At 31.1% G+C, this 19,043-nt stretch overlaps 1 long non-coding RNA gene across 13 annotated transcripts in view; it reads right to left on the bottom strand.

The window, feature by feature from the left end:
- The window catches only part of LOC112210002 (uncharacterized), a 234,113-nt gene that overhangs the window by 10,718 nt on the left and 204,352 nt on the right, over positions 1–19,043 (bottom strand). For 11 of the 13 annotated variants that reach the window (XR_010844578.1, XR_010844585.1, XR_010844582.1 and 8 more), the window contains one exon: positions 17,161–17,210. The exons of 1 other annotated variant lie outside the window; for it this stretch is intronic. This is a non-coding gene — a long non-coding RNA (uncharacterized lncRNA). Of the gene's footprint in view, positions 1–17,160; positions 17,211–17,824; positions 17,930–19,043 lie in introns of those variants that run through there. One more of the 13 variants, XR_010844588.1, reaches the window with a different exon arrangement.

The raw sequence follows: 19,043 nt of genomic DNA, 5'->3' as shown, positions 1-19,043 counted from the left end.
AAGTTACCAACAACACTATAAAATCTGATATAACATCATTTAAAGTAAAGTAAATTTGCTAAAACACGAGCCCTACTAGAGCTATTTATGTTCAATAGTATTCGAGATATAGCTTTATAAAAAGTAACATTCCATAAAAAAAAAAGAAATGTACTGAAAGATCAGTAGTATCTGAATTTATTTTGAGAAATCTATATCTCGAAAACCATATTACGTACATGTCTATTAGCACTCCAATTAAAGCTAGTTTAATGTGCTATAAAGTAGTTTATGACCTTTATCTTTGAGGGAGTAGTAGTTTTCACGATATTTACTAAAACAAATTAATTTATAGTTGTTAGGACAAATTTCCATGTGCAAAATTTATATTCATATGGGAATAAAAAACTACTACCCCTAAAAAGATAAGTGTCATAAACTAATTTGTAGTAAGTAAAATTACCTTCATTTTGAGTGCTAGTAGACGTATATGTACGTTTAATGTTATTAGTTATATATCCAGAGATATATTGTTTCAAAAATCAAACATTTTATCCGAACAACTAAAAATTAACATTTTGTGAATTTATTTTGTCAAATATCATAAAAACTACTACTCCTATTTTATAAGCAAATTAAACTAGCTTTAATTTGAGAGCTCGCAGATATCTGGTACGTCAAATGGTTCCTGAGATATATATTCATTATATATTTTCATTAATCAAACTTATTGTCCTAACAACTATAAATCGATTTATTTTAGTAAATATCACGAAACCTACTACTGCTACGAAGATAGACGTTAAGGACTACTTAATAGTACATTAACTTAGCTTTAATTTGAGTGTTAATAGACATTTATACGTCGAATGGTTTTTGAGATATAGATATTTCATAATAAATTCGCTAACTACTAATCTTTTAGTACATTTTTATGAGGTCTAATATTTTAATACATTTTCGCTACTTTAAATGATGTTTCCTTAGGTTTTCTGGCGTTAGTAGTTTTAAAGATATAGAGCTCCGAATGAAAAATTAACTTTTTTTAACGTTATCAAACAGCCACCATTTTTATTCCCTTATCTATACTTGGCAGGCTCATCAATTTCGACTAGTAATAATAAATAGTTTTCATTTAAGTAATAAACAATCAGGGTGAAATAATTCATTTTTTTCTTCCTGGCTCTTGTACTATATTTTAAAGCCACAAGGAGAGTGAAGAATTAAATATTAAAATAAAAGAACAATGATTTTTGTCAGTTAGGTCTAGTGAAAATTATATTCTTTTTTTAAATTATTTTATTTATAATCATTCATAAATAAGAACGTATCGGACGCATTGCGTCATGTGACAATGGACTCTCCTTACTTTAAATATCTTAGAGTAACATCAATATATTAGACAACACGTGTACTATTATAATTTAAATTTTGGACTCTGTGGGAAGATATGATCTTGAAACATCAATAAATTAATCAGAAAAAAACAATGCAAGTTCATTCGAAGGGGCGATGGCCGATCTTTATTTATGGATGAATTTAAATCAAGGAATTAAAACAAATTTGATAAACTTCAATAGACCTGACGAAATAATAATAACAAATGAAAATATTCCAGTTATAACCTTAGTTGTAAGAAAAATTATGTGTATTAATGGAAGTCACATTATTATTTTTTTTTTGTGTGTGTGGTTAGACATTTAGTTCTTAACATTCCAAGCGATATAGCAAAACGTATACCTCGGCGTACTTCAAATGTAACATAACAGATGTAATCTGTTTTTTTTCTTCTATGCCTGTTAGTATGTGAGGTTGATAGGGAATAACAGAACTGTGACGAGAGGGACCTATTGTACTGCGTAGAATTGCACTTTAAGAAAGGTATAACGGAAGGAAAATGTTCTGGATTTTTATAAAAATCGGGAATCTGTCTCAAGCGGTGGAGCTCAAAAAATGATTCCCAATCCCAATACAAATCCAAAGTAATAGCTGAAAGTTCAAATAAGATTTATTTACGCCGAGCCGTTATCTAGATATTTCGAAGAACTTCATATATAATAGACCAATTACAAAACTATTTTCATAAATCCACCAGCTACACATGTCATGGACTACTTGACCTGAACCAATCACAGAACCTGACCCAATTGAAAATGCTAACCAAGGAGGCCGTTAATGAGGCAAATCGCTCACAGTTATTTCTAATTAGGCTGGGAGTGTCTACAAGTGAAAGTATAAATCGATTTATCGAAAGCCTACCAATTATCGAAATGATCGGATTAATATTTACAGAAGTATAATTAGACTGATGGTCGAGTGAAGTATGTCATCATAGTCCAACCATCGGGACCAACAAGGGCTCGTATCCAACCGACCAGCTTATGAAGGAGACAACAATTGTTTAACAACTGGTAATTGATTGAATCAAACATACTAATTAATTACAATTTATAATAATAATACACATATAATGATAAATATTAGATATATATTATTTTTCACTAAATATTTTTATTTTCTTGTCTCTTCTGAGAGATGTTGATCCGCAGGTGTCAATTATTAGCAAATTTAAATTTTCACCTTAGGAGAATAAAAAAAATCAGGCCATTTTAGGTCTGGTTTTAGTATTGCCATAAAAATCAATTCATCCAATTTACCGGTTTATTAAACTGGTACTTATTAAACAATATGTCCCGCAACTGAGTTAAAGGCGTTTATTCAGTTATTTGTTACATTTAGCTCAGTGGAACCCACATCAAATTAAATGAGAATAACTGACGGATATTGTGCCAATATTTTAATCCGACTATTTTAATGTATTTGTTTAACAGAAATTAGAGAGAGGTTAAAGATTACTTTGTTTTAAATGAGAATAACTGACGGATATTGTGCCAATATTTTAATCCGACTATTTTAATGTATTTGTTTAACAGAAATTAGAGAGAGGTTAAAGATTACTTTGTTTTAAATGAGAATAACTGACGGATATTGTGCCAATATTTTAATCCGACTTTTTTTTAATCTATTTGTTTAACAGAAATTAGAGAGAGGTTAAAGATTTCATTGTTTTAGAATACCCTTGAAATAGTCTCATGCCTACTAACTATAAATAACGAAACACACAAACCTCTTGCAAACGGTCAGGACTTACCACCCGGAATAAAATGGCCGGATTTTTACCGGAGGTAGCAGTACAAGAATAATACACGAGACGGATTTCTACCGATCTGTGTTTTCAGTAAATTTTAAACTCAGCAATCTACCAATTTCCACCATTTCGGTAATGATTTTTTCTAGACTAACATAACCCTCTTTTTTATAGTTTTCAAAGCAAACTCCAATTAAAGTCATTTGTATGATCATATTTCAAAAAGTGTCCGTTATAAAATATTTTTTTATTTCTTCTCATTGTTTTTCACGAATAATTATTACAGATACTCAATTACCTATTCTAATGAAGTATAGAATCTATCTATTATAACATACACATGGATATAATTCTTCTAATAATTTATATTCTACTTCCTCTATCATCCCTGCCCATAGCGCGGATACACACTACAAACCTTGTTTCATTTTCTCTTAAACCGGGTTATACCAAGGGTCCACAGTAATTTCTAAAAATCCAGAGCACGAAAACGGAAAACTTCATTAACGACAAAAGGTATCATGGACACAATTTCTTTAGTAAGGGTACATTTTCTATGATTCAACACATTCTTCGCATTTTCTTTTAGATGGGTTGCATTTCGAAAACGTATTTTGATTTATTGCATTTCATATATTTATTGTGGAAACCTAAACAGTTTAAAATTACAACTACAAATCATTTAATATAATTAGTTTTGTTAGATCAAAAATGATTTAACAGGATCACTAGTTCAATCCAAAAGTGGTAAGCAAAATATTAAACAAATTAGGGTAAGTTCTCCAGTTATTGACATGTCTAGCTTTGTTTTTAAATATTAAGAGTTTGTTGCTAGAAAACATTTCTAAATTTGAAATGGTTGACCCCGTCAATAACTGGTGCACTTACCCAACCTTAATAGCAACTTTATTATAACTTTATCAAAAGTTTAAACTCTTTGTTGGTGTTATTGTTGATGGCTTGCCGGGCATCATCTAGACAAATAAAACATTGTAAAAATTATTAACGTAGAAGACAATAGAATCAATTGAACATACATGGCAAATACAAAACAACGTGCTATTAGTTTTTATATAGCCTCTTGAATTTGAATTATCAATTTCATAAGTTTATAAATTACTCATCAATGTGTTAACGAATCTAAATTGCTTAAAATAATTTAAACTTTTTAGATGAATTATGAGGATATAATCCCCATGCAGATATTTAAAACCAGAGGGTTTAAGATTCCTACTGACACGTGTGATTCCCAGTAATTAACCTATGGTATTTTATTTAAGATTTTTATCGCCTCCGTCAAATAAGACAATTAGAATTAACCTTACTACAAGATCGTATAGGATTTTGCGGGTAAATAGTAATATTACATAACAGATCGCGCTGATAATAGTAATGTAATCAGGAAGATATCAGAGATGTTCTAATGATTGATCAGCAATTATTCGCACCACTAATTGAGTAAAACATATGTAGTCAGCGGTATTACCAACTCGCTCTATCTTATCAACAATAACATGCGCCAATGGATTAACAATTTTTTTGTCAACCTTGAGAACGATGTTCCAATAATTGAAATGTTCTAGCTGGTTCCATCACATTTATTTATACAAAGCGGAAAATGAGAATCCACGCACTTAATTAGATAACATAACCGAATATCATGTGAGCTGAAATATCCTCAAATCATTTCCTTCAAAAGGAAGCAAATAACTCATATGATAATTTAAGATTACACGGATTTGGTATAATTTTGCTTCACTCAAGGAAGCTGATTATGGGCATATAAGCAATATCAAAGATGTTAGAAATAATGAATATTCTTAAGTTTAAAAAAGTCAAGGGCCGTTTTAATTTTCGAGAAGCATGATAAAGAGTGGAAATATAGAAGTATAGCTCTCTCGGTTTGATGGATTAAAAAAAATTTAAGATTAAATTTATAAAATTTGTATTGGATATGAGATTCTTCCATATTCTAGGACATATTTTTGTTGTAAGGTATACCAAATACTTTTTTTTTGTTTTAACTTTTTGATGGAACAAAAAAATAAATCAATTTAAAATGAAAGGGCTTTTTTTAGGGCGAAAGAGGACAACGCATTGATAAATCGGCCTGTATGTTCATATAAAAAAGGCATCTCATATAGGATTAAAAAATAAAAATGGATTTAACAGGGTTTGCCGAACACTCTTCACATAGTTAGAAGTAGGTCAAAGTTAAGAATTTAATTAGGAACATAATAATAAACAACATAATAACGTTATGTCATTTCCACATCCAATTCAACCAGAGAGCGCGTGCATCAATAAAAACCAATCCACTATACCATAAGTGCTCAATATTTTTCGGTTTGGGGCTTCCTAAACAATCGAATTTTTTCCGCAGCGCCCTTAATACATCATTTTTTCTCAATTTTTTACTTTCTTGAAAAATTGAATAACGTTCCTGTTTAAAAGCGATTACCCATTTAACAGCGAAAAATTAAAAACGGATACTTACTATTTTCTTACTATTTGGTGACTAAAGCATGGGTGGAGAAGCCGTGCTTGCGAACTAGCCGTTTCAAAAGATGCGGATTGGAAAGAAAACAATGAAAGACTCGAAAGTTGCTAAATTGTTGGAATTTTGTCAACATTCACTATTATTGGCGCAAAAATTCCAGAATTTGGAATCCAAGAAAATTGCCGAATAGTTTAATTGAATATTTCGCTGCGCCCCGGGGAGCTGTGGCGCACACTTAAGGAATCTTTGGACTGTAAAATCTAAAGTAATAAGCAGAAATGATATTGCCACTTACAAAAAAAAATTCAGAGGAACGGTGGCCAAAAACAATCTTCCGTTATCCTTGTGTGGGTGTGTGTACCTCTAATTAGTTTTATGAAATCAATTAAATTTAATCTAATACTTGTAAATAAGTTTCTTTTGTAAAAAGAATTTAATTCAGTTTTTACTTGAGGACGAATTTGCAACTGAACCATTCCTTAATTCACAGCTGGACTGTTAGATGTAAAAGAGATTTATACTTATACATATATAATTCTGTGCTCATATCACATATCTTATATACATACATATACCAGATTTTCATTCATTTTATTTCAGTTATTTATTTTTCATTAGTAAATTATTTTTGTTTTATTTTTTTATGTATATATATAAGGATGTAACTTGTTTTATAATTTTTATCATTTTTTTTTATAAATACACATGTATGTTTAACATTGTTCATTCATTTATTATTATTTTACTGAATGTTAATTATCATTTCCAACCAAAAAATATATTAATTACCAGCAAATAATTAACTTGTCAGGAGGAAAGTCTTTATTGAGGTTTTCAATACACCTACCACTGTGAAAAAAAGTTTAGGCGAGAAAGGCAAGAAATGTATTGTATGTACAATCTATGGGAGGTTCGTGTATTTATACATCTTACAGATTCCATGCTATAAATAGCTGTATTACCTCTATAACAATATACATTCAAACACAAATCAGGAAACGAAAAGAGAGAAAAAGGAGATATCCATTTAAGGAGACCTCTCATCAAAGGATAAAATTTTAATGAATATTTTATTTTCAAATACTTCATTTCCATAATAAAAAAAAAATCAACGATGATTCCTCAAACCTTTAATAAATCCTGATAACCAAACAATTCTGTGATTTTTTTTTTTATATGTCATATCGTAAATTTTCCAGAATTTTATTTCGCAAAACAATAACTAACATTCACACCAAGGAAATATTGGAGGGAGAACCAAGGCGAACAAACATTTGTTTTCTAAAACAAAATAAAAGAAAAACACTAACTTTACAAATAGATTCTCAATAAAATAAATTTAAAACATTTAACTTACTAACTAAACGAACCTTATAGATTTTTAAAAGATTTTGATTCAGCGCCATGAAAGCTTTTAAAAGCTTGTGGTAAATACAAGGTGAAGTAAATATGGTAAAGGTGAGGTATAGTAGCAAATAAAAGGAAACCTTCAGAAAATTAATAAAAATAATAAATAAACATAGATGAGATTACCTGTTAGATTAAAACAGAGCTGTCAACTGCCAAGTGGGCATCCGTTCTCAGGGCTAAAATTTCCGCACGTCTTCGCTAACCCTCAGGGTAAGATTTTTTTATAATATATAGGTAAAATGACAGAATCATCAAATCTCTTGTCTAATATTACAATAGGAAAATATATGAAAAAAATGTAGAAGTGCATGTATAAGATACCCAATTATCTCATATATAAATAAAAACTGTTAGTTGTTTTCTAATTGCATAAGTAGGTTCAAATTTCATTGAGGAAAATGCAAGAACCTTAAAAGATTTTGTGAATATTTTATTATAGGATGACTAAAAATAACAGTAAATTTAATGAATGAATTATAGGCTGAAATTATAGATACATTTCAATATTTGGACGAAGCATGTCTAACGATATAATATATTGGACTAGGCTAGACGAATGAATAAGTCAGAGGCTATTTTGAAACTGCACCGTCTCGAAGCTTACGCCTGCCTATTTTTTATGGCTATTTTATTGCCTAAAAAATGTAATAATTAATAAACTATTTTTAACTCCTGGCTGAGTTCCCAGGGGCAAGTGGGCGGAGATCACAGCTACAGATATTTCAGACAATCGCTGTTCCTTCTTCCGTTTTGGCCTCAAGATGCAAGGTTAAGGATGGAATCAACTGCTAACGGTGAAGAAAAATGAGATAGCTTACAAGAAAAAATGCTGGGATATTAAACTGTGATATTTATATTTTAAAAAAATATTTTGAACCTATATAGCTAAATGATCCAAAAAATAGGCTTAAAATAATTCTAAAAATCCCATTCTTAGTTATGCAAATCCTTACTAAGTTACCGTTAATTTTAGTTATGATTCATTTTAATCTGGTTTCTTCCCAACTAAGTAATGAAATCTGTTCATAAGTATGAAAAAGAAGAGCATAATTGAAGCCATTGGGAATTCACTCGCTAAAGGAAACTAGAATTTTTGGCATAATTTTATATTATCTCCTCTATTTTTTTTTTTTACAAGATCTTGTTTCATACACGAAGGAACCTCAAAAGTTTTGGTTCAAATCCTAACTGACCCCAGATAATTTTCTCCCTTAGTAGTTTATGATGACAGACATTGTTGGCATTGACTGTGAAAATCTTTAAAAAATAACCACATCTACTTGACCGAAGTCATGGAAAGGCTGTACTATAATACATATTTCCCAACGCGGTCGGATCGTGGATCGTGTCATGCCGGTCTTATCTGGACAAGTACTGAGCGTCCGGTAGTAGGTGATGGTCGCATAGTCAGAATAAAGTAAGATATCAAACATGAAAAATATAATTGAGGGTCTGAATACAAAGCTCAAATGTTCGATTCGGACTTAGCAACCACCACCATTCCTTGGCCACCCAATCCTTATTCAAAGACATTAAACGTATGAATATCGCAGTCGTATAATTAAGGTGGCAGAAAATACATCCGGAGCTACGACAACTAATCCAGGTCTCGTGTCCGCGTCAAAATAATTAATTTTTTCAAATTAGAATATGCAGGGAGAGAAATTACAACAAATCTTCACCTAGTAACCGAGATCATGATAGCACACCATCAACAAAACAATTGCCATTCCAATTAATTTATTACTGTTTCACAACGCCCCCTTATTCACCATACAATACGCTATAAAGCACGACAAAAAATGATAGGCAATTATCTATTAAAGACATCACCTTATTTACATATTGTAAAATAAAAATTAGAATATAATGGAATCATGAGAACAAGTATATCTTCATGGTCAGCATATTATGCAATATAGACACGTATTTTAAACGAGTTGTTCAATTATTTCTATAACGAGTTAGCCAACAATTTGCAAGTCCTTATGATCTGCAGAATTAGTCCATTAGATTATTTATAATGCCGCATTTTAAGGGAAGCCAGAAGAAATATGTAGGTAACGACTGGCAGATCAGCAAACCCATTTGTCCTACAGTAAGTATGTACGTTTAGTAAATAGATACGTTTTGTGGAACAATCAACAAAATCTCAATAGTTAGAGTAGGACTAGAAGTGGCTAATATTGTTATGGCATTAGAATACCGGAAGTTTAAAGTGGCAAATTTGATATTTGGATGATTCTTAAAGAACGGGTAACTTATAGATCCCAATATTCAACACATCTCTAAAAATAAAATAAAATATGAATATTCTAAGGTTAGCTCTAAGGTAAAACCACAGCAAAACTTGAACGCAAAATATACTGTGCAATAAAATTTTAATTTGAAATTTATGCACCTATTTGGTGGTCAAAAAGATACCGAGACAACGAAGCTACAATCAGCCACAACAGTGGTATTACGAACTGTAATTTAGAAATTCACTTATACTAAATTACAGTGCAATTATTAATGTTATTACAGTGCAATTTTAATGTTAAGATTTCATTTCATAAGGATAACGACAATTATCCATATATATTTTCTGAATAAATCAAAATATATAATATAATTAAATTAAATATAAATATATAATATAATATAATTATATAAAATATATCAATTAAATATTTATGAAAGAATTAAATAAACCTAGCGGGACATAAGTGTGAAAGCTAGGTTCATTGATAATGAAACAGTTTCTTCCCATTCAGAATAATTTCTTATTGTTAAAAAAAAAAGTCATTGAATGATTTCTAAGCCATTTACCTATATGTATTCAAATACTTATTTCGTCAGGGGGTACAGAAAAAAAATTTACATTTTTGAAAATATAATACTTTTTACTATTTCATTAGTAATTTAAAACCAAAAAATCGAAATAACTATACTCACATATCGCTTAACTATTTCGTCGATTATTCATGATGTTGCTATTTTAAGATAATTTTTTTTTCCACATTTAAATTTTATGTTTCATTGTCCTCGGTCCCATCCTCTAAACCGTCTATACAGCCGACATTCCAACCAATCCTAACACTATCCTCACCACGTATGCTGACGACACATGCTTGCTCGCTTTTGATAATAACCCCTTAATTGCATCTCAAACTCTTCCATCCAATCCACAGCCCTCGCAGAATGGTGTCGTAACTGGAGGATTAAAATAAATTCCAACAAATTGGGATGATGGCTCGAATTACCTTTACTATAATGTTGCCCTAAACCCCTTTTGAACAGATTCGCTACCTTGGACTACATCTGGACTAAAGACTAACCTGGAATCCTCACACAAGTCTGAAAAGACAGGATACTGTACGTCGATTTCGATTATTACAGCACTTACTAGACAAACGGTCTAAACATCCAATTCATTACAAAAGAATGATTTACATGACAATTATAAGGCCTATCCGGACATACCGCGTTGAGCTTTGGGGCTCCACTAAACCTTCGAATTCCTCTCGTATCCAGTCCTTACAATACAAAATCCTTCGTAAAATCCTAACTGCTCCCTACTTCGTCACCAATAAAATCATCCACAAACACCTTAATGTTCCATTTGTAACCGATCTAGCCCGAACCAGATATCAATCCTACCATTACAAACTCCCTAACCAATGAAATCCATTAGTTTCAAATCTTGCTTCATCTTTTATTCCGGACAATCCTCCGAGGCGTCTGAAAAGAAGATGGCATCGAGACCTTATATTGTAAAATATTTTTAGAGTTCTACTACTGGGTAGTTTCTCTACATGCTTGTACCATACCATTATGATTTCCTCAAATTTACTTGATGTATTTTAGGTACAGTTGAAAATATCAATAAATAAATTTAAAAAAAAAAGTTTCGTCGTAATGATTTTTTTTATTTAAAAAAATAATAATAAGTTAGTAGAAACCACCATATTTCTGTCTTTTACTTTAATTCTCAAAACACATATGCATTTAGATGCGTGAATGATCACAGTTGAGATTAAGAAGTTTTCAGTCTTAATTATATTTTGCAGAAACAATTTGGCCATTTCATTTTCTATTCTTTATACTCCAGCCTACCCCTAATAGGGCAGGCAGCCTACACAGCCAGCCCCGACGTCTACGATATCCGATATGCTGGCAATGTTCCACAGCCTCCTACCAGCCTATGCAGTTGGCATCGCATTCCAGAACACGTCATCTGGGATACTCTCTTTCACCACTTTTCCCACTTAATCCATTCATACTGCCACTGGGTCACTAGGGGTAGTTTATAACAGTTTTATAGGTGAGAAATGTACCAATCTTATAAAGAAAACAAACCTTCAAAATTGTAGTCTGTTATGTTGAGAAGAAACCTTCTGCATTCATTTCAACGAATACATTTTCCGTCAGGGTATGGAGTACTTAAAAGATCTTAAAGAGTATCAATATATACTATTCGCCATATGAAAACCAAAAGCCGGCAGGTCAATAACTAAGATGATTTTAAAAAGAAAAATCGATAAAAATAATACAGACAAAGCACTTTATTGGATTTATTTATAACTAGAATTCGAAGGAACTAATAACTGTTACCCACAATCTTGAAACAAGATGGTGGGCATATTTTATTTTATTTCTAAAGCATCAATAGACTTAATAGTGACTTAACAATTAATTAGTATAACAACTTTTTTAAATCCACCATAGCCATGTCATCAGAGCACGTAAGGGAGCCAAAAAATATAGCGTAATTCTACACTTTTTGTTTGAAACTTTGTAGAATTGAAACCGAATAATATTTTTTTTTTTAAATTTATTAATTGATATTTACAACTGCATAAAAAAATACAACAAGCTAATTTGATCATAATGACATAATTATAATGATATGTTACAGCATGTAGAGAAACTACCCATTAGTAGAATTCTAAAAACATTTTACAATATAATCTTCTTTTCAGGCGCCTCGGAGGATTGCCAGGAATGGAAGAGGAAGCAAGGTTAGAAACTAGTGGGTTTGGGTGGTTAGGAAGTTTATAATGGAAGGAATGATATCGGGTTCGGGCTAGATCGGTTACATATAGAACGTTTAGGTCTTTATGGATGGTTTTATTAGTAACAAAATAAGGGGCATTGAGGATTTTACGAAGGATTTTGGATTGTAAGGATTGAATACGAGAGGAATTCGAAGATATAGTGGAGCCCAAAAGTTCAACTCCGTATGTCCAGATATGCCTTATTATTGTCATGTAGATCAGTCTTTTGTAATGAGTTGGATGTTTTGACCGTTTGTATAGTAAGTGCTGTAAAAGTCACAATCTGCGTGCAGTTGTCCACACGAGTGGATTGAAAATAGAGGGATGAATAGGAACTATTGTGGTTTACTTGGAATAATTTTTTTTTTTTTTTTTTTTTTTTTAAGCTCTGTGGGCCAACATGCCCATCAGTTGCAGTATGATGAGATCCATTGTTTATTTCTCAATACTTCCAGAAGAACAGACACCCAACAGAGCCTATCAATAGAATCAACAGCAATAACATTTTTCTTTGGTCTTTATAATTCATAACCTAATTTTCCTATAATTAATACATTATTTATGAGTATTTAAAACAAATTACAAAAAATTCAGCATCCACTAGATTAAATAGTGAGGAACGTTCATATAAATTATGAAAGAGCTTCTGGGTTTCCAAGGTAACGCAACTATACTAAAGCCTTAAAATACATATCCTTAAATTCTCCTTTTCGAAGGAGAAATAAGAACTGTTGCTTTCTTACTATAACTTTTTTAAGAGAAGCCAAAGGTAACATTAAAGATCTTCCTTAGGAACGTCATAATTCCTTCGTGTAAGAATTATCAGCTAATTTTATAATATAAAATAAATCTATGAGGAATCTTATTTTATTACACTTCGATTCTTTATTATATTATACTATCAGTTTATTGTAGATATAAAAATATAAATCTTCCAAAATCTATTAAGTTCAAATCAGTGATTTATAAAAAGGCATTCCATCACACATCCCTATTTACTATAGACCAATATTTCTCCTAGATTATTAAATTGGCTAAAATTTTTGACAAAAAAAATGAAGAACTGTAACTGGTCAATTGCGATAATTAAAAAAAATCTTACAGGACCAGGAATACAATAGATCATAAATCACTATGTAGCATAAAATGGTCAAAACTTTATACTCATGGGATTCGTCGAGCGGAATGAATTTTTCAGTACCCACTTTGAGAAGGGAAATCCCTCCAAATCTGGCAACGGGCCAATAAGTGACAGATCCATGAATGAATTTCTCAAAATAATGTTAGAAGGGGAAATAAAAATAAACTTCCTGGAAAAAAACAGGAGAAATATATGGTTCATGGAACTTGATACTCAGGAGCAGAGAAATTTAGTTGACTGGTCAGTCGTCTGTGGGAGTGTAATTGTTTATCCGATCTAGAACTTGTATTATACATCAACGAAATCACTACTTGAATGGTTTTAGAATTTCTAGGTTGAATATTTGAAAAGACCAAGTGACATTTATTTAAAAAAAATAAAATAAAGCCGATATTTTGTTTAAATACCTATGTGGCTATTAATTTTTTTTATAAAAGTTATTGATAATGATTAAAGTAAAAAAATGAAATTATTTTCATTTTATGAAAGAATCTTAAACATTTAAGAAATTATGGAAAATTAAATTGGAAATATAAAAAAAAAATAGAATTATGGAAAACAAACATAATTTGTTATCATAATTCAGAGAGATTCAGAAAGAAACGAACAATAATTTTATTAATAATTAAACAATGCATAAAACAATTCCTTTACTTCTATAGTATTATAAGATTTTTTTTTGTAATAAATTAAAATAATGAAAAGAAAAAATCGCAAATTGGGACTAAATTGAAACAATTATTGTTGTAGATTCACAGGGGGTAGGAATGAGGGTAAGGAAGAGGTTAACTTGCCCCGGCCTCAGAGGCTCAAGGAGACCCCATTCCTCTACCTCGATTTGATTTCTTTCTTGAAAATCAATGAAGATTTAATACGCACTGGAAGGAGGGACTAATAAAAATTGCAGCTATAAAATTGAGTTACTAATGCTAAGGATCAAATTGTATACAACAAACAAAATAATTGCATTATTGTAATAAAACATAAAAAAAAAAAAATTAATTAAAAACTAACGCTGTAAGAAGTTAGAAATTTTAATGTTAATTTGTTCATATTTTTATCAACAAATGCATTTAAATTTTTAAGTATAATAAATCCTGTTAGAAAAGGTAAGTAAATAACTACCTACATTCCGAATGTTAACTCATTTTTTTTTACATGTCAACAAAAATTTAAAACATTCAATTTTAATATTTTTTAAACGTCACATAAATTTTGTTCCTATAACTTTCCTGGATTTTTATAAAATGCACATTTATACTGTTTAGCAACAGTACTATTTACATAAACATAAAAGAAGTTTAATTGGATGTAATATAATTTAAGTGAAAAATAAAATTTTTAGTAAAATGAAAATTGACAAAATAAAATAATAAATAATGAATTATATAAAATAAAACAAATCTGCAAGGCTAAAATCCCTGAAGGGTCAGGAGTGCAGTACTGTGTAAGCAAGTAATGTCTATACCAACGGTTGTGCAAGGATGTGATTTGGTCAAAATCACGCTTGACCGCCATATTTTTCTCCAATCAAGGGTACCCAATATTTGAGGCTGGGTGAACCCCGGAGGTCTGTTGAACACACAGGGTTGACACCCATTAACAAAATAAATAATTATCTATCACAACCGGATTCAAACCCGAGTCCTTGCAGTAAGTAGCACAGTGCCCTACCATTGAAAATGTTGTTCTATAGAATGTCCCCTCCCCTTCCTAATGAGACGAAGAGACTTATAACTGAAAAGTATGATAATAAAATTGTTTCACCTACAGACTAGATCACAAATCTTACGAGTTAACACATACTTTGATGATGGATTATTTATAACTGAATTGTTTCATTATTAACACAATCATTTAAGAATCCTAAACCAGAAGTCCCTCAGGCACAAGGCTGAAACTAAATGTTAACGTGACGACTTAATACCAAAATTAACACGAATTATCCAAGAAATTTCCAATACCGGGATTTAAATATTTAGGGCTATTAAACTATATTATAAAATACAGCTAGCAATTATTATTAATTATCTCTGTTCGGAAATCCGGTCCAATTATGACGAATACCAGATAACTAAAGGATATGACCGGTAGGAGATATCTACCTGTTCAGTTACAGAAGGTGTGGAAAATAGCTGCCAACTTGTCACTGACGAGCCTGAAATAGGCGGATCAACCATGGTGTCACTTCCTTTCGTAGCAACCCTTAACGAGGGGACACTTCTAATAAAGGGTAGGTCTTTACCAAATTAGGTTCAAATCAATATTCTTTAATAGGATAGGAAAGTGTAACAACCTGAACTTATCCAGCAGAGAAAAAAAGAAAAAGTAGGTTGTTTCGTTTTCAGTAAGGCGTAGAACATGTTATTAAAATGCTGATGCAACCAAAGGGGATTTAACTGAATGACGAAATATACGTGTGCAGACGTATGCGGATGATTCGTTACTTTTATGTGGAGACGAGAAAATAATAAAACTAAATATAACTACGTTGATTAAAGCTGGTAAAGAACTACGTCCCGAAATAAAAATTTATAAGACGAAAAAAGCAGCAGAAACAGCTGACAATTTCTTTGATATTGATACTAGAGGAAATTTATTTGAACCGTAGTGAAAGTATTTGGAATCTAAGGTATTTAGAAAAAAGTATACAAATGAGAAAATTGAGGGGAAGTTAAAGGATTTTTATTTTTCAGTTTTGAAACTGCTCAGCGCCATCCAGAAACCCAAAAGTTAGAATTTACAAAACTATTACCCTCGTTCCTGTCCTTTCTAAGGATTCGATGACCTTGCGCGTTGGGTACTTGGGTCTCAGATCGCTGTATTGTAATGTTGTGGGATCGATTCCTACCTTGAGCGGTTAAAATTAATTCTCGGTGGTACCAAAGATGAATCTTGACACTCCTACTCTGGTAAGTACGGGGCGGCAACTTCAAGGCAGTCGCCGGGAGTTCGCAAACTGGGCCCACTTACCGGACACGGATACGAAACGCACTCTTTTAAAATTAATGGACAGAGAGCACATTTGGTTTTTTTTTTTAATAAAGCATAACGTGCTACAATATTAAATACCGAAGAAGGGTGAGTTAACGGTAGAATCCAGAAGATTGGGCAACGCCAAATTGTGTGAACTGCACGCAGTAAATATAATTTATTGGAGAAGTTTGTCGGGGGGTGCGGTCATCAAAGAACAACATAAATAAATAAATATGGTTTTGTTTATTTATGTTGTTCTTTGCTGACCGCACCCCCCCACAAACTTCTCCAATCATTAATCTACGGTCAACTATCTACACCTCATTATAAATGTAATTTAGGTGATAACACTTTGGCTAGTGAAATGAGCACGTGAAGAGTTACATGGTGGTACTGCAAGGAACTGCAGAGGCGCCAGTCGAATCGGGCCTGGAGGGTCGACGTTTTTTAAAGTGGTCCCACGAAATCAAAACGTAATTCCCCGCCTCCGACCATGGTTAAAATAGGGTGGTCCTCAGTAGATAACCTCTCCCCTCTCCCGTATGTCGGGAATGACCAGGAAAGGGGTCATTAAAAAAAAAATTAAAAAATAATAATGGCTTTCACGGGAGGGGGAGGGGGGGGGTTCACTTCGATTCCCAGATTTAACCAGTTCATGAATTTTGCTTGAGCATTGTTTTCTATTCAAAAACGGCTCTAATCCTTATTACTTAAAAAAATATTACGTTACTTTAAATAAAAACTGAAACAAAAACTTAAAGAGGATAGTTTAAATAGCGATCTATTTTTTTTTTATTTTATCATTTTCGGATTAGGTAATACTTTCCTCATATTTGTTATCTTTGTTTTTGTTAGAACTAACAGCAACACTGAAAACGTAGCAAATCTTCATAATATGCCAAGAATCAATATAAGTTATAATAAGATGAATATAATAATAAAATATAAAACGTTCATCAGTACTCACAATTTTAAAAGCAATCGAACTTCATAGCGTCATGTAAAGTAATCCAATACCTGCAACAAAAAAATTAAACATTGCAGAATATGTCTTAATAATCATTATATTATATCGTAATTTGTATTTATATTGATGAGAGATAGTTTACCGTGGATAAATTATATAAGGTGGTAGGGAGGGGGGAGGGTTACGGTCAAAATATAACACAAATAAGTTGAAATAACTTATTTAATAGTGCCGACGTTTCGGGATAACAACCAATGAATACAAAAAATATAAATAGAATTACATAAAGTAAATAATTATACAGAATGAAATCAATAAAATTAAAGTGATGAAAGAAGTGAAAAATAAAATGAACATATAGGTAATTGAATAATTAAGTAAAAATAACATAATTACGAAAACAATAAAATAAACATTTGAAGTTACATAATGCAAAGGAATATGAATATTTTAGTTTATTAATAATATAAAAATTAAAATTATGGAAAGAAAAAATAATATAATTGAGAGAAAAAAAAAGAAAGTACCTAATGAAATATGTAAACAAAATATATAGTTAATGTATGTATTAGTAAATTTATGTAATTTATATTACGTACAGGTACAAGCAGCAATAAATTAGTGAACATTTCCGGACTGGATTTCAAAACAGCTACTTACTTACACTAACGGTTCCAGTAGAAGAAAGTAATCCTTCCAGAAGGACAGACAAAGACAATATTTTTTCTAGAAACAAATTCAGAAGAACGATCTCCGTGACAAAATAATGGGAGTAAGCATTCCATCAAGTCAACTTTCTTCGGCTAGACAACCTTTGTAGTTTATTTTTCCGCCTTTTATTTCTGGCCCGAGAACGCGGAAAAAAATAATAAAAACTCTCCATTCTTGGAAGGCTCATCTAGTTCTCCCTATTGTATTTTTAGAACAACGCCTCCCCCCCCCCTTGTTTTGACTGATCGTTCTGTAATTATACCCCTGCCTCTTATATACACTTTGCATAATTATATTTACTATTTACATAATTACTGTTAATGTCTAAGTAATTGCAGTTAAACTTGAAAAATAGACTTTTCTTACTACAAAAAAAGAACTTATTGTTGCACAGAAATACAGCTGAGGATTTTTATGACTTCAGTAACACATACTTTTTTTTTCATACAGCTCTCTAGTTTTTATAATTTTTATGGATATAATTGAGATACAAACGTCCATCAGGGTTAACTTCGCTCCATCATCATATTAAAAATATAACTATTTATTAAATAATTATAAGGAATATTAAGGTAAAACTTCTATTAAATAATACCACATTATCTACCAGCATTCCTCTCTTTAAAGAAGCTATTTAATTAAAAATTAAAAGAAGCTATATTAATAAAACCAGGCCAAACACAATTCTATAAATGCCATGGACAGTAATCCGTAGGTTCAACGATAATTACATTGTTAAAGACACATTCATTTTCAAAACCAACACTCATACCTTCAATTCCTAGCTTTGTACCCGTCTATTCTTCCAGGTAGACTCATCCTTATTCAGGCCTAATACTCTTCAGGCTTAAGGTCTGTAGAGAACAGTAAAAAAGATTGTAGTTAAAAAAATGCAGGGTTCAGAACAGAAGAAGCCATCAGAATATTTCTATGAAATACGAAAGAGAAATAAAAGCATATCTGTTTACTTTTTTTTTTTTTAATTTTAAATTATTTCAGATATTGTTGTAATTTTTTTTTTAATTTTAAAAATGCATGTATATTTTAAAAAATTATTGTATGCAATATTTGCTTCTACAGAATAACACTACACAAATAATATAAGAATACATCTCTTATTTAAATATACAAGTTATAATTTATTAGCGTGATTAATAATTATTAATTAATTA

This window comes from Halyomorpha halys, unplaced genomic scaffold (genome assembly GCF_000696795.3).
Source record: "Halyomorpha halys isolate HHAL.00 unplaced genomic scaffold, Hhal_1.1 Scaffold560.1, whole genome shotgun sequence".
Taxonomy (NCBI): Eukaryota; Metazoa; Arthropoda; class Insecta; order Hemiptera; family Pentatomidae; genus Halyomorpha; species Halyomorpha halys.
The sequence above is the reverse complement of the archived record's forward strand: the minus strand, read 5'-3'. Positions and strand labels throughout refer to the sequence as shown.